Consider the following 7,855-nt stretch of genomic DNA (forward strand, 5'->3'; position numbering starts at 1 on the left):
GCTACTTAGGAGCTTTGGGATGGTCCGTGTGGAAAGTATGGGTAGATGTGGCAGGTAGTAAGGGCCCGTACTACCGAAAGCAGAGGACCCATACTCGATATAGGGAGTATTCTGAAGGTTCTAAGGAGCAGATTAAGGAGTGATGTTATGGTTCGAGTACCATACATTGGAGCAGATTGAGGAGTGATGTTATGGTTCGAGTACCATGCATTGGAGCAGATTGAGGAGTGATGTTATGGTTCGAGTACCATGCATCGGAATAGATTGAGGAGTGATGTTATGGTTCGAGTACCATGCATCGAAGCAGATTAAGGAGTGATGTTATGGTTCGAGTACCATATATTGTAGCAGATTGAGAAGAGATGTCATGGTTCTTAGCAAATGATGCTTGTGATTCTACGGTTGTCCGGTCAGGATTGATTGGTGGAATTTGGACGCGATGGGGTTTTAGACCTGAGGGCCATGATGGAGTCCGAAGAGGCATCCCTTGATAGGGAGGTCGAGAGCATTTCAGAGTATTTTGGTAAGATGTCAGATGTAGTCGGAAGACTCAGGGATTAGTAGAGAAGGCATTTATGGGGGATTGCAGTCTGAGTGAGCAATCAGCCGATGGAGGAGATGTCACCTTCTGTGGCCTGATGGGTGCTATTTATGTTTCCTGTGGGAAGTAGGAGAGGCGTGAGATTTTAGTTTTGGGTTTAGGAGTAAACCCTATGGGTTGACATTGATGGCGATTTTTTTTCCACTAGAGTATCAGGCAGCATGTTTGTCACGAGGAAATGATCTACCATGAGCAGGTAGTCAGTGGGGACTGAGATGGTCGAGGACCACATTGCACCCTAATTGAGTATAGTAGGGCATGTGGTAGCGGTATCAACGGGTAATCCAGTCGAGTATATCAGAGCGGTGGCTCTTTTGTCTATGATGGGTATTGAGTATGGTAGTGGAGTCCCTATTCTCGTGATGATTCATGTGTTTGATCGGGGGTTGAGAAGTCGAGGATGAGGATTATGATGATTTATTGTTTCAGTCTAAGAGTCAGTGATAGTACTGGACAGCTGGGATGTTCAGTATTGGGATGGTATGAGATTTCAAATGGCTAGAGGCAGTCATGATGAGAAATTCCTGGGGATTTCTTCGGAGATTTAGGGTATTTGAGGTTTCTTGATCTCTACGTGGGGAGATCATTGGGCGTTGTGTGGCACCTTCCAAGCGTAGGTGCGATGTTTCTGGAGGAAACCGTTGGTGGGGTAGAGTGTTGATGCGTCAATTGGTGATGGTTCGAACCCTAAGTGGGGGAGAACTGGGTATTTTATTGAGGGAACTAGAGACTTGTGCAAGAGCGGTTAGGGGTTGGATACAGAAACCTGTGACTCGAATTCATGAGACCAGGGTCATTGGTGATCAAGGAAAGGTGCAAAGCGAGATAATGCATGTGGTATGTGTCTGAGAAAAGGATGGATGTCTCCACGGTAGGTGGCCAATGGTCAGGAATCTGGTGGTGGTCAGGGCCGTTTCAAGTGGAAGACTCGTAATGATGGTATGGGCAGTTAAGAACTTCTGGGTCGAAGTATGGATTGTATATGCCCCTTTTAGGGTGGATAAAAGATTATCGAGTAGCCAACCCTCGGGCCTGTATGTGTATTCTTGCTTGGATTTTGAGCAGTAGGGGAAATGGGTTTTGGAGGATCATCAGCGTGTTCTGAAGCGTTAGCGCTTTCTTTGTATTCGAATTGAGTGTTTGGATACTAAAGTACTCTCCCATGTTTTCAGATTTGAGAAACTTTTAACCTTCTGCCTGATTTGATTCTTCTTATTCGCTCTGCCATATATTGGAACCTTTTCCAATGTCTCAGAATTACACTTAAGCTTATAAGTATAACCATATTTACTGAGCTTTAGTAAATTATGATGAATAGTCTTATCGATCTTTTGTGGTGGAGTTGACCAGTGCACAAGAATGTGTACTCAATCCCTTAGTCCTTCACTTGATTCACATATACATGTGAACAAGGAACTAGTCTTAATTTTCCAAAGATGAAAAATTCTCATTAATCATGCTATACAACTTGCATGATTCCAAGTTTCGGTCCAATTGAAACTTGGGTGATGAGGATCTTTCTTTATTTGCTAAATTTAGACATTACCACAAATGAAAGAATCAATTTCATATTTCCACTCTTGCTATTAATGGAATCATATAAGCAACAATTTTTTTTCCCTCAAATGCCATTGTAAGGATATTTTAAAATAAATAAAATCATCATTTTTTCCTTTTATTTTAAAAACTTTGCGGAAAACTATCCTTACATGCAAAAGAGCATGAAAACTTTGTTGTTATCTGTTCCTAAGCAATATATCATAACTCCTATGAAGTAGCTCAAGAATCCGATCTTCAAACTATGCGATAGAAATTCATCTACGCGATCAGATTCATCACATTCTTTCTTTAAGTTTCTTCACTTTTCTTTGATTCTTAAAACATCAACATGTGACCCAGTCACATCATGTATCAAGAATCTCAGAATAGAAACTTAGCAGAGTTAGATAGTGGACTTTACCTGAAGTAGAGTCGACCTTATTGACTTTAACATCCTTAGGTAAAATTTGGCAGCTTCGCAACTAATGCCCCTTCCTTTGGCAATATAAACATATGGACCCTTTGGTAATGGTACCGGTACCATCACAGACTTAGCTTTTCTCTTTACCATTTGGTCAACCGAGTTGACTATGGCCGATCCCTTTCCATTGGGAAGAGAATGCTTTTTCTGGATTTCCAGTGTCATCATTGTCAATGTCCATAAAGTTTTAGTAAGTTGATCTTAGCAAATAGATAAGATCATTAAGGGTCTTGTCATAGTCTGTTTCATAGGGGTCCCAAATGAACTCACTATGTGACTTAGAAAGTGATTGAACATCCAAATTTTTCAATACTTTGACACCCAACTCTCCCGGCTTGTCAATATGTGACTTCATCTCCCATATGTGATCACACCTAGACCTTGCCTTGCCAATAGGGATTGAGTGACCTTGAACTTGTGGGTTAGGGAGAATAATTGGAGGAGGTGGAGAAAGTGAAGTTCCAAGAGATTTGGGAAGATCATAGATGTCTGAACTAGACATCTTTTGGGAGATATTCAAGATAGTTGATCTAAAGTCCTTAATATAACACCCAATATGAAATATTAAGGCTAGGACCCAACACAATATTTTATAACTCGGAAGAGGGATGCCGTAATCCAAGCTATAAAATATTTGAAGGTAGGTGAATGACGATTCACCAATTTCCACCATGAAAAACAAAATAATTATTAGGTTTTTAATTGGATTTGAAACTCCTAGATCTTTTGAGATTCATTGAACTATTCAATGGCATGTTTCAATCTCGAGTGTGCCCTTCAGGTTTTGTGACTGGGATGCTGAGGATCACAAAACAAGGTGTGAATAACCATGCAAATATACTTGGTACCCTTAATATTTACCCCTCAATCGATGTGTCGATTAACCACACATGCTCCACCGATGCTATGATAAACATTAAGTTACCCTTTGCCTACCTTGTTAAATCAGACTAGTATGTCGGTTAACCACATACGCTCCACTAACTGACTTAAGAAAGTGCAAAGTGTAATTTCATGGGTTAGCACCTTATTCACATTTTCCTAAAGTAACTAAGATTGGGAATTATAAACAACATTTAGTTACTTTATATTTATCATTAATACTTTTAATGAAGGGAGAATTATAGTCATTGTCCTACCCGTTCGGCTAACGAGCCTCCACCGGTCAAGGAAGCTGTGGGTGAGAGTGGACACCCATTAAACTGCCATTTTATAGGCAGTAACCTTATACCCCCCTTATAAACCGGCTTTGTGAATGAGGCCTACTAACGGTAAGACTGACTTGCTCTTATACATATATAAATATTATTAACTTATAATATTATAAAGTATAAGGGTTGAATTTTAACTCTTTAAAATTCTAAGGGCTTAACTTGGAATTAAAGTATTTATAAAAGAAAACTTTTCAGATTCCAAAACTTGAGGGAGAGTTTTGAAACTATTCAAAACTCTTGGATTTTCATAACTTATGAGTTTTAATTATAGCATTAAAACTTTTAATGAAGAGACTCTTGGACATCCATAACTTGAGGACAAGTTATGGAGCCATAAAAACTATTTATACGAAAAGACTCTTCATTTTTTATAACCTAAGGCATTTTTATGAGTTTTTAAGGTTCATAAATGTGACTTTTCATACAAGTTACAAAAACACATTTTATGAACAACTTTTAGATTAATTTGGATTGAAAACATCTAACACATATTTTTCATTAATCTAAAAAATAACTCATAAAACAAGGAAACATAAAACTTTTGGTAATCCATAACTTATGGAGTTAAATGTTTGTTTTATGATGAAATTTTTCGTGTTCCATAACTTAAGAATTAGTTATGGAATTCTTTAAAACATTAAAACCAAATTTTGTAAATCCAAAAAAACTTTGAATCAATTTTTTTTAAACCTTTTCATATCAATAACTTATGGAGGTTTCAAAAAACTCTTTAGATCAAACTTTTAAAACTAATAAAATAATCATATCATTTTATCCTTTACTAAATTTAACCTAATTCAACTCATATAGAAAATGATTCAAATTTTACAAATAATTAGTTTTTCACAAAAACAAGTAATTATCTTAAAATTTGACAAACGTCATGTTTTTTTTTCTTTTTTTTTTCAACTTTGAAAATAAAACATTTGCATCAACATAACAGAAAACAACCCATGGCTCTGATACCACTGTTGGGTTTTGAGCATTCTAACACTCCTAAGTGTACATGCAACCCTAAATACCTTGGATATATGTTTTCTCTATTATACATGCAAATATGAATATTCTAAGGTATTACCCTAACTAGCATATAATCTTTTGATACTTGAATAATAAACTAGATAGAAATACATACCTTGTTGATGTGGCTAAACTCCATGAAGCTCGAGAGCCTAGTGCCCCAAGTGTGACACCTCAAATGGTTCACACAACATCATCAATACTTGGTATATCCATGAAAAGAAGACACTTCATGCTCAAATTGGCTAGCCCTCATATAAGTATTACTAGTGCCAATTTCTTGAGCTAAAGGGGTCTTTATATAGTGTGGCTATTAGGGTTACACCATGTAACTCATGACTTTACCCAATCCTTATGCTCCATGGGTTTTAACCTCCATGGAGTATCCATGGGTCACAACATGGGTTAAACCCAACATAAGGAATCTTGGATCATAAGCCCACATATATAAGAATTAACGATTTTCACAATCAATCCTCATATATTTAATTAGTCTCTTTTGATCATTAAATTAAGTCCAAATTAATTCTTGATCAAACTAATTAAATAACATGATTTCATATTAATATATTAATATGTCACAAATGTCCTCTTCTCACAAACGGTCTATCCAAATGTTCTGATGCCATGCAACCCAAATGGACCATGTCGAGTCGGGTCAAGTACATACCAATTATAGTTATGGACTTAGACACAAATCTAACACTTCTTGGAGATCAGAAACTTGAATCTTCAAATTTGTATTTTCACTCAAGTGATCTTCAACTTGAATGCTGAGATCAATGTTTTTCTGATCCAGTACATTCACTTTCTTCTGAAGTTCATCAATCATAGAATCATCTTCTCTTGACTGACCTTCTTGAAAATCAATTCCTTTGCCCTTAGAAGATGGTGCATCAGTTTGTTCTTGAGCAAGATGCAAGGCCAAACGTACAGAGGCCTCATCGAGATTTGTCCTTGGAGGATAAAATCCTGGTGGAACAGAGGAGCCACCGGTTTCAAAAATGGTTCTAGGGCCTTCACGCAAAGGTTCTGTAGTTACAATAACAGGAGTGGTAGTTGGAGTAATTGCAAGCCCTGAGACAAGCTAGAATCCAGAGGCCCGAACTTAGGATCTCGTCGTCTTCTTTTGGATGGAGGCTGTAAGGTATGGTCTGTTGATTTATCACCTTGAAGTGGTTCAGATGTAGGCGAAGCACTGTCAAGGGGAAGAAACCCTGACACTGTCACCATAGAATTCGTAGAACCAACCACTTGCTCTTTAGAGATGGGTGTTGATTCAAGAACGTCTTCTGTATCCCTTCTCTCTGTTGCCGTGTGAGCGACATCACTGAGATTATCAAGCAACGAGTTGAGGTTGACATTCGATAGAAAGTCATCATTAGTTCAAAAATTAGTTGGAATCTCATCTCTATCGAAACCTGTGAGATCAAGGTCTTCATATTGATCAGGCTCATCAATATTCTTGGAAGACCCTTCATTGTAATCTCCTTCAACTTGGACTGTTTGTAGGTCATGCTCCTCAGCTACTGATACAGCAGGAGCAACAGTCTCTTCCCCTTCTTGATCTGATGCGGTGATCACATCTCCTTCCGAGATCACCTTTTCTGACGAAGTGTGCTCCGATGATATCTTATTTGATGATCCATGGGACTCGGTCGCTTCATTCGGCCCAGCAAATCGTCCGAATTTAACCAATAGATACAGGCCTTGAAAGATCACCTTCCTTTTACGGTTTTGTTTAATGAGCCCAATAGTGTGAGGGCCTAAAGACTTCATATCGAGCGTTTCTCCCTCCTTTACCAAGTCAGGAAATTGTTTATTGATGAAGAGCTGAACGAACCAAGGGTACATTAGGAAGGTATCCCGAGTGGTGGCATTAATGCTGACCAAAAACTCGTCCAGGATAAACCTAGAAAATTTGAAGCCAGTCTCTGCAGCAAGAGAAACAATAGCGCCAGTGCTTCGCAGGGAAATTTCATCTGCACCGGACCTTCTGCCAGAGATATAGCTCACGAACACGTGGGCTGGAAATCTCCAATAGGGAGGCAGAAGCTTCTTCATAGTAGGAGGAGAATCACCTTCATACCCCATCTTCTTTAATATCTTATGATCATCTTCAATACCAATCTCTGTGGGAAAGCTCGGATGGTCATTGATCAGCAATGTCTCTCTCACAAACGTCTCATCGATCACAATTTTGCATCCTTGCACGAATGCATATGCTGTCACTGCTCCATCATCGTCTCTTGACATCTTGGCAGTCTGCCAGAATTCTCTTATAATCTTCTAATAAACAACTGTGTTCATGGTGATGGCGGAGGCCAGAAAACATTCCCTTAGTCCATGAATCATCAACTTAAATTCACCATGTGCTACTGGAGGATCTGCCAGTACTATCGCCAGATTGTTCATGTCTGCAAACTTTAGAGCTGCCATTGATGTGCACTAAAAACATACAAAATAAGAAACGAAAGACATTTGAGCAATGAACAGTATAATAAAATTTTTTTTATTCATTTTATGATATTAATTTTAAACTTAGCCCAAAATAATAAATAAATTTTTATTAAGAACAATTTTGCAGTCAACATAGGGTTTGCGGCCGTAAACCCATGGCATTTAGCTGCCGGCAGTAAACTGAGTTTAAGGCTGTAAACTCCTGGCTGTAAGCTTGGGCCGTAAACTACGACAGTTAGTTTTTCGTCGATTTTGGCCTCAAAACTCATTGATTTCATAGAACAAATGCATATCCTTGGTCGGAATCCTCTTACCTACGAGATGAACGGAGCAATTTCAGAAAATTAGACAAAAATATTTTTTTTGAGGTTGAGAGAGAATAGAAAGGTGTTTGCGGCCGGAATCAGAAAAATGAATGAGATTCCGGCTGTAAACTCGATTTATACATTTGACCCTTTTACCTGCTGACCACACAGTGTAAGCTACAATCCAATTTTTTAAAAATTTTCAAAAACAAAACCTTTTGAGGATTAAAATTAA

This window comes from Lactuca serriola, chromosome 5 (genome assembly GCF_051521515.1).
Source record: "Lactuca serriola cultivar US96UC23 chromosome 5, Lser_US96UC23_V15, whole genome shotgun sequence".
In the NCBI taxonomy this organism is placed as follows: domain Eukaryota; kingdom Viridiplantae; phylum Streptophyta; class Magnoliopsida; order Asterales; family Asteraceae; genus Lactuca; species Lactuca serriola.